The 24,487-nt window shown below is 43.2% G+C and overlaps 1 protein-coding gene across 3 annotated transcripts in view; it reads right to left on the bottom strand.

The window, feature by feature from the left end:
* Positions 1 to 24,487, bottom strand: part of mef2d (myocyte enhancer factor 2d) — a 106,515-nt gene that overhangs the window by 65,852 nt on the left and 16,176 nt on the right. The gene's annotated exons all lie outside the window — the stretch shown is intronic.

Raw genomic sequence — 24,487 nt, 5'->3', positions numbered from 1 at the left:
GCATCACCGCCACATCACTGATCTGCTGGTCGCCCGCGGCAACCGGCTGCCCGGTCGGGGCCGCCTGACACGCCGAATGTGATTCCCCAATCGAAGGCAGAGAGCAGAGAGGAGCCGGCGAGTCTGTGGATTCTACATATTTTCCATTTCCAAACAGTGTCCTGTTCTGCGCTAATTTCTCGACAGGAAACAGGTTTTCAGTCTGTGTTCAACGTGATCTGTGTCAATAACGGCGGTGGCGACATGACAGTCAACATTAAATAGATGGAAATTATTCTTCATTTAACTATATAAACCGTTTAAACACAGGATAGCTGGGACTGAGAAGCAATTTTCCATTCTTTTTCAGATTTTCCAGTCTCTCTGGATAGATGTCTAACAGCAAGTATGAGGCAGATTCCTACTGATGACGTTCAGTATTTAAAAGACAGGCTGGCTGATGCTGTTTTGTGTCCGGTAATAACATCACGCCTTATTACCTAAACTGAACGCTGGCCTAATTCCACACAACACAGAGAAAGATGAGGAGCGTACAAATGTGTGTCTAATTCGGCTGTGCATTTAACTAACCATGAAATAAGGGTGGTCCGCAATATGCTACAACGCCTGATCAAAAAAAGCAGAGAATGGCTACGTTATACATTACACATTTCAAAAAGCACAAAGAGGAGAGAGAGAGAGAGAGAGGGAGAGAGAGAGAGAGAGAGAGAAAGCCCAGAGTGGTTTTGCAGATTCATTCAAACTCATGAATGAATGAGAAGGCAGCAGCACAGGAATGGCAACAGAGGCAAGGACCGTTTTAGGCCCTGTTACTACTATTTGTGGTTCAGCTTTAAAAATAGCACTCTATATATACATACAGACTGTGTGTACACACAGTGCAGCACACACACACACACACACACACACACATGACAGTGGGAGCCAAGTGGCAGCATTACAGAGCTAGAGCATCTGGAAAGCCTTGAGTACAGACACCACACCAGCTCTCCAGCATTGTTTGCATTCCCCCTACCTGGGAGAGCAGCAGCAGCAGCAGCAGAAGAAGCCTTCTATTTACATCCATTCTTATGAAACAAAGAATGTGCAATAGTCTGTCATGAGACTGACATTCCTTTTGTGCTGCCGTGGGCGCTGTGCTGCGCTGCTCGCTCGTTTAGAGTGGATGCAATTGGCTTAGCTTTGGCGATGAGTTGCCTATGAATTATGCACTGATGGGAGAGAGTGTGGGGGGGGGGGGGGGGGGGGGGGGGGGGTGAAGAAAGAGGGTGTTATGAGAGTCGTAATTGTTTTGTAAAAAGGCTTGATGAAGAACTGGAGGTTGCCTGAGCCCTGCTACAGTGAAGCTGCAGGGGACTAAATGTACAAACTATTGGCAGCATCTTACTGATATTTAGTTCCTCAGCATATTCTCTTCATTTCATCCCCCCATCCCCATTTTGACTGGCACAGATTTAATATAATAAGAGTTCAGTAAAGGATAATGGATTCTACCTGGATCACCTCATTAGTGCACTTCTTGAACAGAGTAAGTGTTCCTAATATGTTGTACATTCACTGTCTTCTTGTTCGGCTCCAAATTACATGCGGTAAAGAGGTGTTGGTAAGACATTTTAACTAAATAATAAAAAGGTGTGTGTTCATACTCTCTCACAGTCTGCAGCCTTCGTTAGCCACTGAGCATGTGGGGGGGGGGGACTCGCTCCGGTTGCAGTGAAGTTCAAAGGCAGCGCGCTGAGGGATTTGTCTTTAGGCTGTGGGCTGATCACACATGAAAAGGCTGCTTTATCTGCCTGGGGGTGGTCGAGTCGCGACCTTTTACCCTTCATGCTGCCGGACCTCGCTTCCCATGTCTGATGTCAGGCAGAATCTCTGCTCTCACATGGGAAGCGGAGGGCCTGGAGTGTGTCTGCTGCCTCGCTGGGCGGACGAGAGCGACAGAGAGGCTCTGGAAAACGAAAAGATAAACGCTGATGATTAGGAATCTACAGAGGACCCAGATTAGAACCCTGGGGAACGCCTAAAAACATTAAGATGTTTTATTTTTACAAGGGGGCCAACGGCGTGCTCTTCTATTGCATTTTATGACAGTTTGATTTGGGGAATGTGCACATAAAAGCAGATATCGGAGTGAAGGAATTCAGAGCTTTTGAGAAAATTGCAAAAACGTTTGAAGTACAGCTACTTTCACATTTATAAGTACAGATGCTAGAATATTATAGCTGCCAAGATTTGATAAAAATTTAATAATCCCTGTGGGTAAACTGGGCAACTCTATTTTGATATAGCTTAGTGATGCTTCTTCTCCTCCTAATATGAGATGATTTCATGCACATTTGTATCGAGATAGTAAAAAAACTAAGCCTCCAGAGTACTTGCCAAGCGTTTCTACATCATTTCAGTCCCTATCTGTAAATTAAAGGCTCGGTGTTGGACTGGCTCCACTGTCCTTTAGAGATACAGTATATCTGGTGTTTAGTTGCCTGGACAATATGACCAAAACCATGTCTTAAAATATCAGCCAAATACAAATTGGCAATAAATGCAAGATAAAAATTAAATGCTGAAAAAGAACATTTAATCATACATGTTGTTTTAGAAAGATAAAAAATACATTATTTAGAAGGATAACGGCATCAAAATAGCAACAAGAGAATCTGAGCAACAAATAAACTAAGCATTAGAACTTGTATGAAAAAAAGAAAAATACTATTACTGTACAAATTTGTCTACTAAGCCTCTGAGAGGGCACATCAGGTCATAGCCTTGGAGCAGCCCTCAACAAAGATTAGTCCATAAAAGAACAGTTAAAAAATGTTGCATCGCATCATTATCCCTGACATCTGTTGCTGCGGCCGTTAAGCATTTCAAAGCTTCAATCTTCTATCCTAGTGATGTGGGTGGAAAGCCATGAGCTGTGGGGGCTATATTATGAGTTTACCATTTATTCATGAGGAGAAAGTTGACATAGGGATGTTCTTTTGCAGCAACAACATGCTCCATGGTTATTGCTGCTTAAAGCTTCCCCAGTACAACCAGAGTCTTCTATATAGAGGAGGCTCCCTTTGGGCGCTCAGGGGTTAAGTGACTTGCTCAGGGGCACGTCACCGCAGATTTCCCCAGTTCGTTGAGGTTTGTGAACTGGTGACCTTCCCTCCTGACAACCTGCCTTGCTTGTCCTCTGGGCTACCGCTGCCCTCGATATTACTGATACATCTCCACCAGTGTGTTTTCTCCCAAAGGCTGAATGTGTCAGAACCTGCAGGGCTGTGACGGAGTCATGACACACAGAAAACAAACCGCTTACATGCCACAAAATGCGGCGGCAGACTGGTGTGTTTTGGTGATTTGAATCTCCACAGCGTTCTGTTGGCTTTTACCAGGGAAGATGTAGATGTAGTCAGATGGTGATTGTGACTGATACAGTGCAGCATTTGGGTCATAAGAGTGGTAATTAGAGCAGAATAAAGATATGTATCTAATTTGCAGCCACAGCAGAGACTAAATTTGAGAATAAAAATATGTTGAGGTTTTGTTTATTACTTGAAATTGTGATTTTTTGTCTAGATTATGTTTTTTTCATTATGTTTTAGTCATTTTAGAGAAGTGTGCCCACATGATAAGTCTCTAACACAACACTGAAGCATCGATATATTGGCCAGTGCTGACCGGCATGTTATCCGTTTGTGTGGTAGCATGTGTGTACGTCCGTCCTTTACTGCCCTGGTGTGTAAAGTGGCGGCGGAGTAGCCTGGAGCAGTGAGATAACAGTCAGCGGAGGGGGCTGGTAGGTGGGGGGGAGGGGGGAGGGGGGAGGGAGGAGGGTTGGGTGATGGTAAAGATGATTCTCGGCTGCTGGAGCCGTGCCAGAGGACTGCTGAGAAATCCATCACTTTTCCCGCTCAGCACCAGCATCTGCCAAGGCTGATCGCCACCCAGCTTCACTGCAAAACCCCCCCCTCCCCACCCCCCCACTGCACCGTCCATACCTGCCCAAACTGTGATTACACCAACCTGGACTAATCTTCTTCTTTATGCTTTAATGGTTTGAGCAAAGTGCTGCAAATGTCACAGGAATTTTAATACTTAGTAGGAGTGTTAAACTAAAATAGGTCAGAAAATCGATGCACGTTACAGATACACAAGTGTTTCATCAAGACAAAGCTTCATATGTGGTCAAAGTCAGTAAAAAAAAAAAAAAAAAAAAATTTGGGTCAAGTAGCTCTGAGGCAGTCAAACAACAACAACACGAGTGCTGATAACTACTCCCAAAGCTCACTCCGGCACAGTCAAAGATAACAAGAGAAGCTGTTTTATTTGCAAGAAAATTCACCCAATCGAGTTGTTGAAAATGTCAGATTCAGATAGATGATACTGACCCTGAACAGAGGTACAAAATCACAAGTCAGCAGCATTTCACTGAAAAATGCATCCTCTAAAAAGCTGCCCTATGAATCACCCGCTGTTTACTAATGTTGGTGTTGCTGTTGACATTTTTAGGGGGGGGGGGGGGGGGGGTATTTGGCTTTTAGCTAGCACGTAAATGACAGAAAGATGAAGAAATATAGATTTTTTTCAAGCTGCTGCCGATAAATGATTATATATATAATAACTCATGTATGATAGTAAAAGCATTAAATCTGATGTAAATCACATTTGAAACTGTGTGGCATCACATTAATCTGCATCATTGTTGAATGATAGTGAACAAATATCAAATTGTTTAAGATTGCCCAACTCTTAATCCCTGGTTCTTGGCAGTCACTCGCTCGCTGTATCGTAAGTTTTGTTTTGACACTTCTTGAAGGAAAAGAATCTCACTTCTGTTTTATTAAAGCAAACAGCGTCTTGCTTAGTGGAGAAGGGGATGCTCTTTACCGCTTTAAACCCTACTTAATGAATCAGGACAGAAATATTTTCATACAGAGATATTAGTGCAGGTTAATAGAGTCCAATCAAACCTTTTGTTATTTAATAGACCTTGCTGCCGCATCAGTGGCTGCTAAAAATACACACAGTACTTTGAGGCGCGCTGGATTACCAAATAGTAGAGCGTTTATGTCATGTATCTTAACAAATCATGTTGCTTAACTGTATGAAAACAGCTCATATCAGTTGGCAGTCCCTACTGGAAAACACGGCCAATATCAGAGGAGTCACCTCGAGATCCGCAGAGGACTTTTGAGGCTTCAGGTTTCAAGAACTTGCCCCGCATGTACTGTAACTGCCGGTGTCACAACCTCTACAGCGGGCCGTCAGAATGACTGATACATCTCTCGGTTTGAAGCCCGGGCGGATCGATATTTCACCAATATTCATTCATCACTTGTGATGTTCCTTCAACAACCGGTCTGACGTGACGGACGGAACATGAGATGACAAACGATGCCGTCAGATGCCTTGTACGGCGACTGGGAATCGCATGAAATCAAATCAGCAGGTGTTTGAGGTTGTGGCGTAATGAAACAGTCATGAACTCAGGTTCCTTTGAGTCATAGGAAAAGATAGCAGGGCTGGGAGTGACAGGAAGAAGAGACACATGATCCTGTTGTGTTAAAGTCAAGCTGAAATGTGTATATCCTTGTTTTGGGAATTTGATAGCTTGATAGTCGTATTTTACAGAGAAAGTTATGGTGGAAATTTGCCTCAGACTGCAAGTCAAAGCGTTCGACAATCACTGGATTTTGGTTGAATTTCAAAAACATGTCATTGTATTTCATAGTGGAGTCAAATTTGAGAAAATAGCCCCAAATTATGTCATCAGATTATCTCAGCTTGGGCTCAAAGAAAGCCTTCATTACAAACTAGAAACACGTCGGCATTTACCAGGCAGGGAGGGTCTCAATGAAACGATATTGAGTTATATTATGCAGGCACTGCATGGAAAAACACAGCCCCCCCCCTAAACCCCCCCCCGATTCCTTTGAATGGCAAAAATGTTTAACTTGGCTCAAGTGTTGCTGCAACATAATGTAACATCATCCAGCAAAGCGCTGCATCAAAGCAATCAAATCTACTTTTTTTTTTTACCTTCGGATCGTCGTGACGAAAAACAAGGTGGATCTCAGCGTGATGACTCGCCAGAGTTGAAATCCTGTCTGATAAACCTTCAAACTCATGTATCTGTTACTCCATGGAACCTGAACTGAACTTCCTGGATTATTTTATTGTCTCACCAGTACCTGAAGCAACACGCCCCAACCAAAGCAGCTGTTTGTTTTTTTTAAGCGCATGGCTACAAATCATGATTCAACCATTCTTTTTCTGTCTTTTGCGAGTCCCCCCGACTTTATAAAAGTGCCACACACTAAATCACCGGAGAACCCCCCTTTGAGCTGCGCATATCTGCACGTAGGGCCCCCTTGTCATCACGAAAGCATTAATGCCAAGGTTCATACTCGGCTCGCCAGCATGGAGACCCACTGGAAGCATGAATCGGGTTTTATAAGGGAAGGAAAGGGGGAAGAGCAAAATATAATGGGTTTGTTCCTCATTGGGGAACAGACTGATGGTTGAAGGTGGTGGTGGGAGGGGGGGTGTCTAACTGGGCCACTGAATTCCCTCATCTGACCCGGCGAGGCTCGGTTTGCAGCCCAACCTTGAGGGTGTTCTGCCAGCACCAGCTGTTGGATATTTACAGCCTGTTGCCTCATGTTCCTGGGCAACCATTGGACACGGCTCCTGCCACACTCAGGCTTCAGTCTCCCAGCATGCATCCTCGCTATATAAACCAATCTTGATGACTGAATTTGTGGTAGAAGCATCAGCAGGTGGAAGGAAGAAGAAACGGGGGGGGAGGGGGGGGGCATTGTGACAAATAGTGGAGGAGGGAGCTGCTGGCCTTATATCTGAAGCCTGGCTTGTGACTGTGATTGTGCCTGTGCGTCTACTCTGCCAACCTTGGCAATGGAATATGATCCCCCCCCCCCCCCCCCCCCCACACTTTCCCCCCTTCCCCCCCTCCTCTTCTTAACCAATCATGGGTGAGTCTTTGGAGAGGTGGGGGAAAGTAGGGGAGGGCTGATGCAGTGCAAGGGCAGCACTTCTGAGGTGGTGGTGGTGGTGGTGGTGGTGGTGGTTTGGGGGGGGGATGGGATAGGATGCGATGGGAGGGGCGCTAAAGAGATCTGTGCCTCTCAGCTCGTGAATCACGCCCGTGCTGCCGGGCTGCTGTCAATACCACCACACATACACACACACACACACACTCTTAAACATGTGCATTAAAACAAAAACAACCACACACACACACACACACAAAGAAAAAACACGCCCCCACCACGCACTCAACACAGGGCACTCTTAACTGTCACTGATATAATGTTTGTGCTCAGAGCCTCTGGCATGAATACAGGAAAAAATACCCTGTTAATACCCATCCATGCATGCACATACTGTGTGAGCACACACACACACACACACACACACACACACACACACACACACACACAGATGCCTTTTGTCCAGCAGCTCTGGAAGCATGTGAAGCAGAGGGAAGTTGTTGGCAGGTCACACAATACTTTAAGTGTGGTTTGTTGTTTACTCCAAAGACGTGCCCTTGTTAGTGCATCACCGGCAGGGACTACTATGCGGTTTGACCTGTCGGGTTACCTCGCAACCAAAAAGGTAAAACCCTTCGGAGACACACCCGTTCCTGAAATGAGCGTGAGATGATTGGATGATCCGGTGGAACAGTTGAGAGGGAGAGATCTCACGGTGAAGAGAGGATTTTTCTGTTTACAACTTGTTGTTGTTGGCAAATCAACTTATTTAAACAGGGGGGTGCTTTAGATGGCTGCAACCATTACTTTCATTATTGATTAATCTGTTGATTATTTATTAATTAACCATTTAGTATAAAATCTCTAAAAAATAGAGCATAATACCAACCAAAGGTGACTCATCAAATTGTTTGTTTTGTCTGTATCCATTGATGATGAGTCTAAAGATTATCGTCATTATATATCAGTCTGTCAATAGTTTCTGTTTGTAGAATGTGACAAAATAATGAAAACTGTCCCTCACATGATCTCACAGTCCAAGATCTTTGAAATAAAATGATAAACAAGAGAAAACCTTCACGTTTGAGAAGCAGGAAGTAATGAATGTTTGGTGTTTTTGCTCGATAAATGATTTCACCTAAATGGTTGTTTTCAGCACTAGAAGTCATACAGGAAGAATGAAACATAAAGCTGGAATGTCCGGAGGTAAGAAAGGAAAAAAAAAATGCTACTAAAGACTGAGCATCTCCTCTGGATCGCCACTTAATTCCATTCCATTAAACTCAAGCACTCGATGTGAAGGAGTCCTCAGATACAGGAAGTACACAGTGAGGTTGAGGTTTTTATAAATCTACATGGAAGGTTATTGGTACTTAAAGGCTGCCTTGTGTTTTCAGAGATCATCCTGCAAAAGGTCAGAGGTTCAATCCCAGCAACAGCTGCTTGTCCTGCCTCAGTGCTGGAATGCAACTACTGATTATTCCCAATAACCAGTAATCTATCCATTATTTCTGCAATTAAGGGATTAATCATGTAGTCTAAGAAGTGTTTTTTATTAAACTCCCAGAGGCCAAATCTTTCAATTCCTTATTTAACAAATTAATTTTCTATCAAACAGCAACAGCAAAGTAATCGCCAATAATCAATTAATCATTTAAGCCAGTTGTGAAGCTTGTTGCAGATTCTTCGTTATGAGAATTTTTCTCAGTTTTACATCATCGTAAACTGAATATGTTTGGATTCTGGACACTTGTGATCAGCATTTTTTACTTTTCCTTTCATTTTACATTTTACAGACTAAACAATTAGATGGGAAATCAAAAATAATCAACCAAATGATAATAATTCATAGCTGTAACCCTGAACTAACTGATGAACTAACTAAATATCTGACCCTAACGTGTGTGTGCTCCAAAAGTGAAGTGAAAAGTGATCATTTTGAATGATACGGTAACAATTTGACTATTATTCACGAGGAACAGCTGATTACTTCGGCTTCTTCCAGATGATTTATAATCTGAAACCATCTTTTGAAAACAGGACGAACAGTGCAGCGTGTGTTGGAATGTACCTCTTGAGACGTAAAGTGAATAAGACTGTTTACAGGTTTCCTCCCTCGCAGGTTTTCCCATCGTCTTAAATCTGCTGTGGCGCAACAACAACAAAAGGTCTGTGACAGAGAAAAATGCCCTCTAGACAAAACACTGATGACATCAATGTGACACTTGAGGACAGAGGGCGTGCTCGCCGGAGTCAGCGTGCGCACGTAAGTTTGCCATCACCAGTCGAACACGTTCTCATCAATGAGGCCTCGGCGCGCAAGAGTCAGGCGGGCCAGATCCAGGTACCCGGCTGACTCTTAAATATAACCGTTTATCACAGTTACTATCAGGTTTATTCTTAAGAATGCGGGTGAGAATAATACCTGTCTATTTATAGCAGTAACCACAAACTGTTTTGTGAGTTTTTATCTTTCATTACCTACGAAATGTGGGCACTGTAAGTATGCTGAAGGCACTCAATAATAATAAACACTCTGCAGACAATCTGGCACACACACACACACAAGGCTGCTTTGAGAATCCTTTCAGCAGATTAACCCTCCCTGAAGGAAACAGGTCTTTTTTTTTTTGCAGGAGATGCAGAATAAACTGACTCTGGTCATGACTGTTTATACGTGCGGTCATTAGCTCAGCTCACAGAGGCATCTTTCAATCTGGCCACGGGGAGACGGAGCCAGGGTAGCTTTGTTGTCAAGATACCCTTCAAAACAAGTGTCGAGCAGCTGCTTGGAGACCGGCGAGTCCGTTCCACTCTTCTTCTTCTTCTTCTGACTGAGTGGGTTTTTAAATAAATGAGGCCAGGCGACAAGGCGAGCCAATAAACTTGTTAAAGAGAGAACAGTATTTTCAACATGCCGAGCCATCGAATCACTTCAAGAAAAACTGATTTTCTGTCATCATTTAAAAATGAAACGCTGGTTTCTAGTATTGTGGCAGTCATGTCTCTCACATATGTGTAGTTTGAGAGTGATTCTTTACAGTTAGGAGACTTGTTACAGAAGATAGAAGCAGACAGCAGATTAGGCTGATTTCTCCTGAGCATGGATAAACAACTTCCTTCCATTTACCTTCTGATTGACTGACTTAGCCTTGAAAAACCAAGATATGAGCAGAGCAAACACTAGGATTCAGATACCTGGATGTCTGATTCAATTCAGAATTGATTCTTGATCGATTGAATAGAAAAAAGGGCACAATTTTCACTCTCTTGCTCCAGTAAACTGCTACCAAACCATTCACTGGTGTCCTTATCCCACTGAGATACAATATGAAACATAACTGGTAGATAAGATAAATAGTCCCCAGCCTTTTCATTTAAAAAAAAAGTTAACTGCAATGAATTAATAAGAGAATAACAGTCTCAGAATAACATGAGAATGATAGGTAGGTCTGCTCCGCTGTGTTAGTATTAAGGTTATGTCTCCGGCAGTGGAGAGCAGCATCGTTAGCAACGGGGGAAAGCCATCGCTACCCCAAGAAGCCGAGTGGGCGCAGGGTTTCTGAGGTGAAACAGAGTTATATTCTTCACCTCAGAGTTGGTTTAAGTTGTTTAAGTGCTGCAGTGTGTGTCTTGTTTGTTACCGCTGGAGTTTGCTGCTCCGCTCCGCTAACGTTAGTCTCTGGGTGACGGCGTAGAAAGTTCTCGCTCATCTCGCAAAGGTCACTAAATCAAAACACGATTGCAATCGCTGCCTTTTATGAAGATGAACTACATGATAACTCTAGCGTGTGCGCGCTGTAAGCTGTCCGGGTGCCCTCGCAGGTGAGTTCCGCCTTTTTCAATCAATCGAACTAACATTTAGAAAATCAATTTTAGACATTTGTGACTCGATTCATGATCATCCACTTCCTCATCGTGATGCATCAAGACATTTCCATACTTCTACCAAAAACACCAAGGTCAAAGAAACCCATCAACTGCGAATCTTCAAAGTCTATGTCTATATGTATGCTTTTGAAGTAAACAACATAGTTTTAACAGATGTCAAGGGCACGACAATCACGACACTCACTAGAGGCATTAACGGCCGTGTAAGTCTTCAATTCAAGAAAGAAAAAGAACAGGTGTGACGTTATGAGCGGCACGACAACACAAGCTATTAGCCATAAATCTTCACAACAGCAGCCCCCCTCTCCGCTGCTCTAGATCCTCTCTCAGCAGATTTTCGGGGGCTGGGGGGGGGAAGGAAGGTGTCAGCTCGGCGGCTGACGATGGAGAACAGGCTACAAGTCACCTCGCACTCTTCGCTATCTACCTCGTAAAAGTCCTCAGAGGCGCCAGCCGAGCCCCCCACCCCCCCCGTCCAACGATGACTTCCTGTACTGATTAGGTAGGCTCCCAAAAAGCTCAGAACATTTTTTGAGAGGGTCTTTTTCAGCAGCTTAAACCAAGCATGCAAAAGTTGAATAATGTTACATTTAGCCAGAGGAGAAGCAATGTGAACACTTTAAAAAAAAAAACAGCCAACAAGAATGACATTTTCTCTTGAAGTAATTATGGTTCTGAGGGGAAGCGGCGTTCATGTCAATTCAAACCAATTACATCAGCGTGAAACACACACACACACTCACTGAGAACTGTCTCAGTCGCTCGCTCTTACCGTCAAAGATTAAAGATGCCAAAAGGCGGTATGGAAGCGTTCTGACACAAACAAGAGAAAGGAAACCGTCTGGAATCTGGATCGAGGCCGGTTAATTTGAAAAAGAGCTCTCCGAGTAGCGAGATAGTCCGAGTCACAAAGATCGCAGAGAGGATACAGTCCTGAGAAGAGAAACAACCTCGGAGCAGCACATGTGCCACTCTACCATCCACTACTGAAGTGACAACTGCTGGTGGAACGCCTCACTCTGGACGCCCCAAATTACACCCCCTCACTCTGGACACCCCCGCACCCACGACCACCACCAGCAGCCCCCCCCCCTCCCCTCCCTCCTCTGCTGCTGTTGCTCCTAATTCCCCCCCCCCCCCCCCCTCACACACACACAGTACACTCCTCAAACCCCTCCCAGGTCACCCTTTGCCCTAATATGCCTTCAGCAACTGCCACCAATTCATCAGCGTCCATGTTGGCAATTGAGGTGCTTGTTGGGCGGCTCTTTAAAGGGCCATTCCACTGGGTTTTTTTTTAATATTTCAGCACATTTACTACAAATCATATATACTTAACATCACATATTATCATTTTACAAAGCATGAAGCTTTGTTTTAGACATTTAAATGTATTTTTTTTACTTTTACTTCTTGACATATTAATGTTTTCTCTGTGTATTTGTGAGTCATGTCAGACAAATTTCTATCATGATAACAAGATAACATTTATTTGTTTCTACTTATTTCTGTATGACATGAAAATCTATTGGCAGAGTCATTTATGAAGCAAAAATACTAAACATTCTCTGCTTCCAGCTTCTGAAACTTGAGGATTTTATGTAAAATGAATGTTATTCAATGGCTGCCTGGAGTAAATATGCCAAAAAAACTAACTGTATTGTGCTAGGAATTTGAAAACTGTCCAAAAAAACATAGTGTGTGTGTGTGTGTGTCATGAGAGTGAGGGAGTCACTAGCTGCCTAGCTGAGTGTGTCAGATCCTCACTGCTCACCAATCTGTCCCTCGTGCACATGTGTGTGTGTGTGTGTGTGTGTGTGTGTGTGTACATCCTCCACTCGGATCATGAGCTGCTGGCTGCGGGACGGCAGCTGCCTACATACCTTTTGTTCCACTGGACCCTTCAAGGCCCCTCCACCCCTAAAATCTATACACGTGCACACACACACACACACACACACACACACACGATCGCATGCTCAGCTGTCGGAGAGAGTTCAACACACCGGTAATGTCTCGTGCCACTCGGCTCGGACTCTCAACGCTCGATTTTTAAAATGACTCCTCCGCCGTCTCTGCGCCGCCGCATCTCTCCTCCCCCCCCCCCTCCGTCAGCTCCGATGAAACGCCGCCGCCGACGACTCTGATTGGACGCCGCGTCCGGAGCCGTGGAAATCAAAACCTGCACGGATCCAAACTTGGAGAGATACAGTAACAGTATCTCACAGGGACGACTGTAAAAGGAGAGATTCGCTGTATGTGACCGTTCGCGACAGTGGCTCAGCTTCCCAAGGAATGAATCTCGAGCCCGTGCCCTTTCCTGACCTTGAAATCTCCAAGGGGGCCCGGAGGGTGTGGGAAATGGGAGGCCAGGAGTCTGCTAAACAGTTGTGTCATTGAGTTTCCACACAACAGACTGAATGTATGTAACGGCGCAGGCACGTCTGCGCCAGGAGCCCGACGGGGTTAAAACGAGAGAGAGAGGCAAAAATTCCAAGGGCCAATTTCGTCTTAGGAGCAATAACTTATATGGATAAATCTGCAAAGAGAGGACGGAGGAAACGCTCTCTCCTCGTCTATCAGGAGCAGGAAATCTGCCCATGGATGGGAAAAAATATACAACACCACTAAACACAACAAACCTTATGCCAGAACACTGAGCACACAATTACTTCCACAACAAACACAAAGTGCTCAGTATCTCGCTGCCCCTTCTCCAGGTTCCCCCCGCCCTCCCCCTCCCCCTCCTCGCCTCCCCCACCCTGCCTGCCATCCACATTTGTCGTCTGTGTGCGGCTGCCTGGGGGCCTTCCATGTTGAACACACGGTGTTGGCCCGGAGCCTAAAACGGGGATCTATGAGCCTACCTCCGCTCTTCCTGGAGACAAACGCGAGCATCGGCCAAGACTGTGTGGTGCTGGCTACATGCGGTGGGGATCCGGCACTGAGGGAGAGGTGGGGGAGGCAGAAACACAGAGAGAAGATATCTATTCTCTCTTATTTAATAGAGCGGTGAGAAGGAAGCAGCTACTTTGCCCCGAGGCAAGTGTATTTATGTTGAAAGGAAACACAAAAGCATATAAGCTACAGCTCTGGAAATGATAAACATCCATCTATGTAGCTGCAGATACTTCTATGAATATTTGTTTTTTGTGTGTTTTCTGCCTGTGATAGGTGCACCACCTGAGTGATGCGCCAATACAAAGAAAAACTCCAGAGGTTTTGTTGAAGACAAGCTTATTTGGTACTTTGTCTTTGTACTAAATGACAGGTTTGTGAATAAACATGATATGCTTTCAAGGGTTTGACAGTGAATACCCTGATTATGCAAATCTGCCTCTCCCTCCCAAGGATGGGGTAAATTTAAAAAAAAAAAAAAAATGACAAAGCTTTTCTCTGGTGTGGCACTCGTGTGAGCTTTTCTCTTGTGTGTGTGTGTGACCTACATTATGGAGGAATTCTCCACATTTTTTTTTTTTTGTCACACTGATGAAAGATGAAAACATATTTTCCATGAGAAAATACACATCCATACTGCAGGTTATCTGTGCCAGCGCGAGCATTGTCTAAAGCTGTCCAGGTTCTCGTTCATCAACACTTTCACAGCGTATATACGATGACGGTGAACAGTGACATAACCGATGTATTACTGGTGCTTCATGTTGGATGTATTCAGCAGGTTTTCCTCTGTGATCGCAGTCCGTTTGCACCCATTGACTTCCACCGTAGTCTGCACCGTCAAAATAACATTATGATCTAATAAAGCAGAGGAGGTCCAACTTGCATCGTGAAAAAATGTTTATACACATGAAACAAAACATTTCAGGGGGAAAAATTCGATCCATGTGTCCGACCGCTGCATAAACTCTTCCACCTCACTCGAACCTCCTCATCTTAACACATTTAAACGGCTTCACATAACTCTGTATGCTAAATGTTGCTTATAAATCAGTCGTACATTGAAATTCTGCAAACTGATACTTCTGCTCTGCAACCTTCTCAATCCAATCACTGCTCATGTGCAAATATAAGCAAAGATATATAATAATAGAGACAGTTCATGACTAATACAGTACATTTCTTATAGCTGCTTCACAAAAACACCTTTTAATGTGAAAGAGGAGCAACAGGAAGTGATTGTTTTGTCATTTAACACACAGGAGACTCAGTCCTGATAATGAATTACCTTTCAAATGTTAACTTTCTATTTAACTCTGCGAATACTGACGGGTCCAGGTCACCATAAAAGGTCATGGAGGTCAAAGGTAAAAACCTCATGATGTCAGTAGATCATATCTGTGTCTTAAAGTTTCCATTCATCACCCACGTCCTCTGATGTGTAGAAAAGTGTCCAACACTAAAAAATCAAATTTAGAGCAAGTGAAGCAAATCTGCATCCTGTGAGTTAGTCAAGACGGGAAACTCTTCGGGATTTGTGCTGATATGACACATGAACTTTTCCACAGACGTTGTTAAAATGTTCTAACAACCTTTAGAAGTGTTTTTAACTGCTCTAAATTCACAGTTTGTGGTTGAAACAGCTTATATTAATATAAAAGTCTTCAAAAACATGGAAATATGCAGATGAAATAAGCTCAACATCTGTTTAAACTAATTAAAGAGAAACTTATTTTCCCATCACTTTGTGTCTAAGTGACTGATGTCCAATATAATCCTTTGGGGGGTAATAACGCCCCGTCAATGTACGTCCACTGTTTGTTTTTGCCACTGACAGGCTCAGCTTGTTTATTCTAAGAGTCTGACAGCATTATGTAAAAGGACCATACAGAGAAATGTAATGTTGTTCTTCACCTTTCGCTTGATCCCGTCTGTTTGTTATTGTGTCTAACCGCTCGAGGAGAAGTCTCGCTCCGACATATCGTGAGAGTTGAGTTGTTGTTGAAAATATTCAGCCATGACAGAGTTGGACAGAGAGAGAGAGAGAGAGAGAGAGAGAGAGAGAGAGAGAGGAGGAGTGGCCGGGAGGAGTTAGTTGGCTCCAATATTTCGCTGATTTCGACAAACAACTCCTCGACTCTCCCGAGCTTTTCAGAACAAAACCTTGTAGTGTCTTTTTATACTGGCCGGTGTAGCGTACGTCTCTCATCTGTAGCCCCCCCCCCCCCCCCCCCCCGGGGCCTGGCTCTCCCAATCCAGAAGAAATTTGGTATCTCCCGAGCCCCCCTGAAGCTGTCACAGCTAAAAGGTTAAAGGTCAAGAGCGAGCAAGACGAGCCCTAACAGACGCAGCAACCTGTTCCCTTCAACTGTCTGCCTCACTCAGCTGCCACCACAAAAGCTCCAACTCCCCCCCAAACTCCCCCCCAACCCCCCCCCCCTCCTCCTCTCCTCTACTCCAAAGCTTTTCCAGGCCGTCGGCGTCCGCTCGGACACAGGAACGGTTTCAGGGACAGATTGTTAACACGGAGGGACGGTTTGACAGCGTTTAGTTGGGTGTATCCTTGATTCACAAGTCTCAAAAGACTCTGCTCTTCCTCTCTACTTTAGAACTGAAGGTCTCTTTCTGTTTCAACTCTTTTTTAGCCTCTATGTGTAGAGTATTTATTCTATTTTAAAGTCTTAAGTGTGGTAGTAAGCTCTTTCTGTCTGGCTGCCAAGCAACCTGAGGGAAGCAGGACCTCGCTGCGATACCCTAATTAACGCTCTATCCTTGTTGCTGCATTATATTTTAATCTATCAAGCAAATTAAAGCCATAAATCACTCAAACACCTGCGACTCCCACACCGGCACCGCCGACCGGAGAGTTGAGAGACAGCAGACGTTTTTAGCTTACGCCCAGAAAAATAAGAGCAGACGTCTGGAACTAAAGGTTCATCGATGTTAATTTGAAAAGAGTTATTCGGATCGAAAGGTTTTACACACAAGTCACAGAAGCAGTTTATTACCTGTGTGTTTTTTTTTAAATCTCTCTGGCTCTGACCTCTTGTGATCTATACTATCGGTTACGACTGATGGCAGTGATTTGAAGCTTGTTATACGTCCACGCTCGCTGTAAATCGTCGCGGGATCAACATCTGCTGAGTGAACAAGGTGTTAAAAGAGGGAAGCAGCTGAGTTTTGTTTGAGGTGTTATTAGAAAAAAATCCTTCCATGAGCCAAACTGAACAGCTTCTGCACACCAGTTAAAGAAGAGTTCTCGCAGAAGACTCCTTCATGTTGTTGTGTCACCTGTCCATCACAGCCTCGTGATGGACAGGTGATGCGTTTGAGGTGTTTTCTTGCCATTTGCTAAATGCAAAGTCGATCATTTCCAGAGCTGGCGTCGAATAAGAGCTGCTATGATCAGTAGATTCATTGATTGGTTGACTGACAGAAAATTAACTGTCATTTGTTTTGATAATTGAATCATTTTGAGTAATTTTTTAAAGAAAAAATGTCTGAATTCTCTGGTTCCAGCTCCTCAAATGTGAATATTTTCTGGTTTTTTTAGTCCTCCATGACAGTAAACTGAGTATCTTTGGGGTTGTGGACAAAACAAGATGTTTGAGGACGTCACCTTGGACTTTAGGGATCAGTATTAACATTTTTCACCATTTTCTGACATTTCTGACATAGACCGAATGACTAATCGATTAAAAAGTCAAGTCATGTCAATTTTCATTGTATAGCCTAGCATCACAAATCATCATCCTTAGACCCTCGATTCAATAAAGAATGATTTCCTTTAAAAAGCCCTTTAATAGTGAGAAACCTCAGTGAGAGCAACAGATTCATCATGTCACAATGAATCAATCATGATAATAACAGACAGTTGTGGCCCTTCGCCAAATGTTTAGATTCATAATCTTCTTCAACAAGGAATTTGCCACCATGTCTTTGAAAAAAACAGTTAAAAAACAAGCTTCAGCAGATTGAATCAATAAAGATAATAATTGTTGTGTAAAATAATCTAAAGAAGCTGAAGAAGGACTGGAGAGGAGCTGCAGTTTGGCTCTCAACGGTCCCTGAAGATCAGAGCCAAGCAGCTGAAAACACAACAGACACATCAAAGACTCCACCTTGTCTCAAACTGTCTACTTAACTTGTTGAAAAAGTCGTGTCACAAGCCAAATGTGGAATTATTTCTGTTACCAGACTGACATCCAACATCAAAACTTCTTGTAAAAGTTGCTGCCAGAAGGTCCAGCTGTTTTTTACTTGTTTCCAGATCTTTTTTAGAAGCAAAGCAAAACATTTCTGTTGCACCAAATTTGTGAAGTACTGAAAGCTTTGAACTTGAATACTTTGCTACTTTGATTTAAAATGGTAATTTTAAACTAGATTTTTATTGTACAGATGCTTTTTCAGAAGTTTGGCTTTATTGTTCAATAAAGAAATGTTTTTGCTGATTTGTAGAACGACACGTGTATGTCACCGAAAGGTACAGACGATTGAAATAATGTAAGTCAGACAAAGCTGTCACACACTTGCTGTAAGTCTGGTGAGTTCTCACGACTACGCCGTTTGATGCAGGAAAAGAGGGCGAAGCGAGACGAGAGACCGTTACAGCGCTCCACGCAGCCGTGAGGTGCTGCGTGTTGCGCAAACAAATCCCCGAAGGCGACGAGGCGTTTGATGTGCGATGGGGCGATGAGGGCCACACGGAGCCAGCCTTCCTCCCCCCCCCCACCCTCCCCCTCTCCCCTTAACCTCCACAAGCTCCCTGACACTGACTAACACACCCACACACACACACACACACACACACACACACACACACACTTCTCCTCAGAAACAGCTGACGTTTTAACAGGCTTACAACAGCTGACAGGCTACAGGTGGGGCAGAGGGGACCCTTCATAAGCCCTCCAACCCCCCCCCCCCTCCTCCTTTTAGTGCCCGGCTCATACTTCCCCTCAGCAATCTGCACACACACACACACACACACACACACACACACACACACACACACACACACACACACACACCTGTTGTGACTCCAGAGGAATTGTCCTCTGTGAAAAGCCTTCCTTCATACTGTATCACCCACCCACCTACTCACACACACACACACACACACACACACACACACACACACACACACACACACACACACACACACACACACACACACACACACACACACTCAGTGCATTAAAACAGGGCTTTATGACCCTCCAGCATGTGTTTGAGTGGCTCGGGAGTGTGTACGCCGTGTCCGACTGTAACAACAGATGCTACCATAGACCAGAACCGAGGGCTAAAAGCACTAAGCTCCTTTGCTTTGCTTGACTGGAGCCGGTGCCGGCATTACGGCGGAAAGGAGGAAAAAAACCACGCTGTCATGTTAATCCATAATCATTTTAACCCACAATACCTAGGTTTCCACTTCAATCACTACTGTGTACAATAGTAATGACAGTTTGACCATATGATGTGGATTTTATAATCCCGGGGTCACGCGCTAGGCAGGAAATAATCTACCTCTAAGTCGTGTTGTTTTATTATCACGGGGGGTATTAATGTTTCCTGGATGGTGGAGAGTGAAACTTTTTCTGGAGCAACACACAGAGAGATGCTTCCTCTGATGGAGACTGAAAGGGGCTCCGTCACTGAAGTCTTATTCAGGAAAATTTGGGAAAGATACGACCCCTCCGTGAACGTCCCCCCCTTCCCCCTCCCTTCCCCGAAACACTTTTGTCAGACAAAGTTTTTCCTGCGAAGTGAATCGTGGCGGAGCGCGAGATTATCGTTTTGTAAAAAAAAAAAGAGGAGCAAAGCCAGGAAGAAGAGAAGGGGGGATTTGAAAGCGCAGCACTTCTTTGGATTGGATGAGAAAACCATGGGGTGAAAGAAAAAGAAAAAAAAAAACATCTCTGGATTATGTATTCTTGCTGTGTGTGCAAAACAGAGCAAGAAAGAAGTTTCCAGAACTTCTAGTGCAGAGTTTTTAAACCACCAAATCTCTTTTTTTTTTTCTTTCTTTTCTTCGTCTCTCATCGTTCACACGCTACGACTAACCTGCCTCCTGCCTGCTGCTGTGTCAAAGGAAATGAATAATCAACATTCATGTATGTTTTGTAGAGTAACTCAGCACGTAGAGCACACGCAGAGGCACGCTGAACCAGAGGTATAGTTAAAAGCAAAGAGCTGGGAGTAGGAGGAGGAGAGTTAGAGGGTTATATTCTCTATGTGACTCTTCCTGGAGCAAGGCATCAACTGGATAAAAAATCACAAGCTATTCAGGCTAAAATGTTAGTTTCCTCCCACTTCAAGTCACTGCACACGGGAGGTTTACATACAATAAATTCAGTGGATATGAGGCTTAAAGGAGGCGTATTCAGCTTTGTCGGATGTTAAACGTGGTCAAAGTGTTTGTAAAAATGCTCCCAGCAAGTCAGAAGCAGGGTTTCAGCCTTCACTGAACGCTCCGTTTGCAAAGTTACCTCCTACTTCCTCTATGTGACAGCTGTCCGTTCTGTAGCCTTTGTTGCTAAGGTTGTTGCTAAGGTTGTTGCTAAGGTCGTTCCGTGTGTTGTTTACATTGTCCACATTTGGGCTCTTACATGTACAGATGTATTTGAGAAGTTTATATTTCCAGTAAAGGAATGAGAGAAAAGTGAAGTCCTGCTACTAGTTTGTTTACTTTAGATTAAATCTGCCAAAGGGAAGCTTCCTGAAGCCGGCCAATCAGAACAAAGTGGGCTCATCGGGAGGGCGGGGCTTAAGGAGACAGGAGCTAAAACGGCCTGTTTCAGACGGAGGCTGAACTGAGGGGCTGCATAAAGGAGCAGTAGAAGATAAATATGGAGATTCGTACAGGATGCAAAGATATTCCAGTAGAACCCCATAAATATAGACCTGGAAATGTGCATGATGCCTCTTTTAAGTTCTTTTTATTCAACACTATTGGAAATATTTGAAGTTGCATTTTCCAACAAGTCCTATTAATTAAACACTCATAGTATTGTAACTGCGCTCCAGAGCGACACATACATGCATTTTCTGATCTGACATCGCTGTTAGCACGATGAGTCTGTTGGCTGGTGTCTTGCAAAAGTGTTACAAACCACCATATTTACCAAATATAAAACTGTTTGTTGATCCGACACATCTATCGTTAAATTTCCTTCAAGTTTAGGCACAAAAATGACTTGATAAGGGAAAAGAACAGATTATGATTATGAGTAAGGTTAGGCAACAATTGTATTTATGGTTAAATGAAACCAACATTGACTGTTGGCAGGAAACAAAGTCATAAGTTTCGTTGACCAATCCAATCACCTCCACGCTTTCGCTATAGTGGCACTATATTAACGTCAGACCACTTTCTCCGTGTCTTTGTTACTTGAACATAAATCACTAGTGGGCATTTGCTGAAATGATTAATGCTGTCGTTTTTCTTGTGAGGACAGTATTTTGTTGTTGCGTCGGGCACCACGGTAGGAAACTAAATACCATAAAACACCCCACAATATAAAACCACTACAATAAAACCACAAAGTACAGCTTCAAAATGACAACACAGTTAAATAAGCAACAGAATTACTATAAACATGTTGTAAGTGTTATTATAGGCTGTTGCTTTGTGATATTTTATGTTGTACAGGTGTTTATGTTACTGTTTCCAGCTTTCAGCAGTTTTAAATGAAATCTGGCTGAGCTGACTCTCGACACTGTGATTTAAATTTTTACCAGAGTCGATTTGTCAGTTTTAAAATTTTTATCTGCTGTCATGGTAACAAGGGATATCATCATTAAAAACTGATGTGAAAATATCTTGCAGGGATTTCTGCAGAATAAAACACTGAATAGAGAAACAAGTAAAGGCATCTGAGTGTTAATTGTGACACCTGATTCTGATTTAGCTTTTGGCTGCGGCGTGTGTGTGTGTGTGTGTGTGTGTGTGTGGGTGTGTTGTTGTAGATCTTCTTGCTGACAGTGTTCAACTTTTTTTCCTGATGGGAAAAAAAGACAACGATGACAAAAAGCCAGCAGGATAAACTACACTGCAACACAGATAGAACATACCAGAAATATACCGTTAGCAGTAAAGAAAATGACATCATCTGCAAAGAAATGACATCAAGCGTAACAATAGCAACGTTTTGCAATATTAGAGCGATGTTAGAAGTTCAGTTAAAGTCCTGTGACGTCACTAAACCGTATCAGTATGTTTCAAGAATATAAGAATATTATGGGAATTTTAAACAAAGCTTTAAATGACAAGCTGAGTTTTTTTTAAATTAAATTTTAGAAGCTAGCGTTATTCTCCTCTATCACACAAACTGAACAGGCAGCGAAATAAGCTTCGCCTCTTTGTTTTGTTACTGTAAAAACATTGTCTTTATATCTTGGATGCATCCAAATGATGTATATTTGATGATTAAAACACCCACTTAAAATCAAAGACCGTGACCTGTTTTCACCAGAAAGATGACAGCATCCGTCCTTTGTTCAACAACATTTTTGAAAAAATGTTTTTGGCAGCGCAAATTATGACTGTTTTAAATTAGAAGCAAATACATCATAAATAGCGTGATGATATCATCACGACCTTCTAGGGAGGAGGTCAGCGCGGATGATTGAACTGCTAAAAGGAAGTGACTTTCACACCGGAGACTGCTGTTCAAACATCACATCATTCCAACAGCCAGTGTTGCTTTGTTTTCACAATAATCTTTCACTAACTTTAAAGCGGTTTTTGTGCTTTAACGTAGCAACACCTCCGCCATAGAGGTCATAAATTATACATTATATGCATTTTTGGAAGGTGACTGACAGAAAATGTCAAGAGGTGCATCAGATCAGATGATCATATGTTGTTTTTAAAGGAACTGATGTGTTATCTGGTTTGGAGGACCTGCGGTGAAACCACAAATTAAAGTGATTTACATCTGCTGTGTAAAGATCAGATTATATGCGGTTTTCTAATATTTACATTCTAAAAGAAGCGTAATGATGCTGACGAGCGCCGTGTAAAACACTCCTTAACATTTATCTAGTCTTCCCCTCTGCTCTTGTTTTTCCTCTCACTCCCTTTCTAGCCTTTCTCGAGAAAGCGGGAGGACTCTTTTCTCTCTCTCAGCCTGGTGCTGTTCCAGCTGTAATGTGATAACCAGTTCAATAACATAAACAACTGCCAGAATCCTCCAGAGGAAGGATGCAGAGGGAGAGCAGGAGAGTGTGTTTATGAGTGTATGTGTGTGTGTGTGTGTGTGTGTGTGTGTGTGTCAGTGGGTGGATGTCTGTGTGTGTGTGTGTGTGTGTGTGTTTGGTTTTTTTTACATGGGAGCGTGTGTGTGGGCTGGAGAGCAGGAGAGGCCTGGGCGAGAGGTGAGGACGAGTCAGCCATTGAACACCATCAAATAAAACGTTATCTAATGCCTGCACTGACACGGCCCGCCAGAAAACAAGTACACTCTCTATCGACTGAAAGCAACGGCTGTGCTTTTTTGCCCGCGAAAAAAACAGTCCTCGCTGCCGCTGTGAGCTGGAGGTTTTTATACATCAGAGCAGAGAAATAGGTTTCAGCAGCGCTTTAAAGAGCCATCAGGGTATCTGCACACTTTCTGAGCGCAAATTTAATGGTTTCTAAGACCTTTTTAATAGCTCTAAAAGATAGAAAAATACTCTTTCCACAGCAAAAATAGCTGGAGCAAAGATACCGCTTCTTCAGCAGAATCCTAACAACGCTGTGTAAATTATCATTTTTTGCATAAATCAAATATAAATAAGACAGAACAAACGATAAATGTCTCCTAGCTGTAGCTTCATATTTAGGAGACGGATGCATCAGTGGTATCAATCTTCTCTTCTAACTCACAGCAAGTTTCCCTCAAAACTATCCGTCAAACTATTCCCTCCACTCAAAATGTGTTTTTTCTTCTTCTTCTTGTTCCTTCAGTTGGATGTTTGTTCTCTTCTCTGTGCTGAATGATGTATGTGTGTATGAGCCGGAGTTTGTTTTGTCACATTTATCTGCCGGAGTAGGAAAGTTTCTCCGAGCCTCACCTTAAATCTTAAAGCTTTAACACGACGTGGAGGTACGAGCGGGATTTGTAAGCCAATCACGGTCCGGTGTGCGGCTTTAAAACTCCAACACACGTTCACTGAGACGTCTTGTGTCTGGTAGTTTACAGATTCTGGACTTTTGTTTTGTGGAGATTTATTCAAAAGCAGAGTATTTTATATGTCTTAAAACATATGTGGATGTCTTCTTCAAAGATAAGTAATATATTGAAAAGTTTCAAATGGTACTCAGCTCTAGAATTTGAGTGTTAAAAGGCTTCATATCACTCCACAATTTTCGGTTTTGCACACTAAAACTGTAAAATCATGAAAGAAAATCTTCTTTAAACCAAAAAATGAAACAGCACAATTTAAGAACAAAGACACATTCAGTACCTCAGTGCTGCTCACACTCATGAACAGATACAGTGTACTGTTCACGCATGAACACACATACGTAAGCCTGGAGTCATAGTAACACCACACACACACACACACACACACACACACACACACAGGCTCATACACGAGGAAGTGTGTTACTTTGGAAGAGTGGAAAGGGGATTTTTCTAGCTCCTCTTCTTCTACTTCTTCTTCTTCTTCTTCTTCTCCTCTCGCTGGAACCATCCCAATTTTAGGTCATG

This window comes from Thunnus maccoyii, chromosome 10 (assembly GCF_910596095.1).
Source record: "Thunnus maccoyii chromosome 10, fThuMac1.1, whole genome shotgun sequence".
Taxonomy (NCBI): Eukaryota; Metazoa; Chordata; class Actinopteri; order Scombriformes; family Scombridae; genus Thunnus; species Thunnus maccoyii.
The sequence above is the reverse complement of the archived record's forward strand: the minus strand, read 5'-3'. Positions and strand labels throughout refer to the sequence as shown.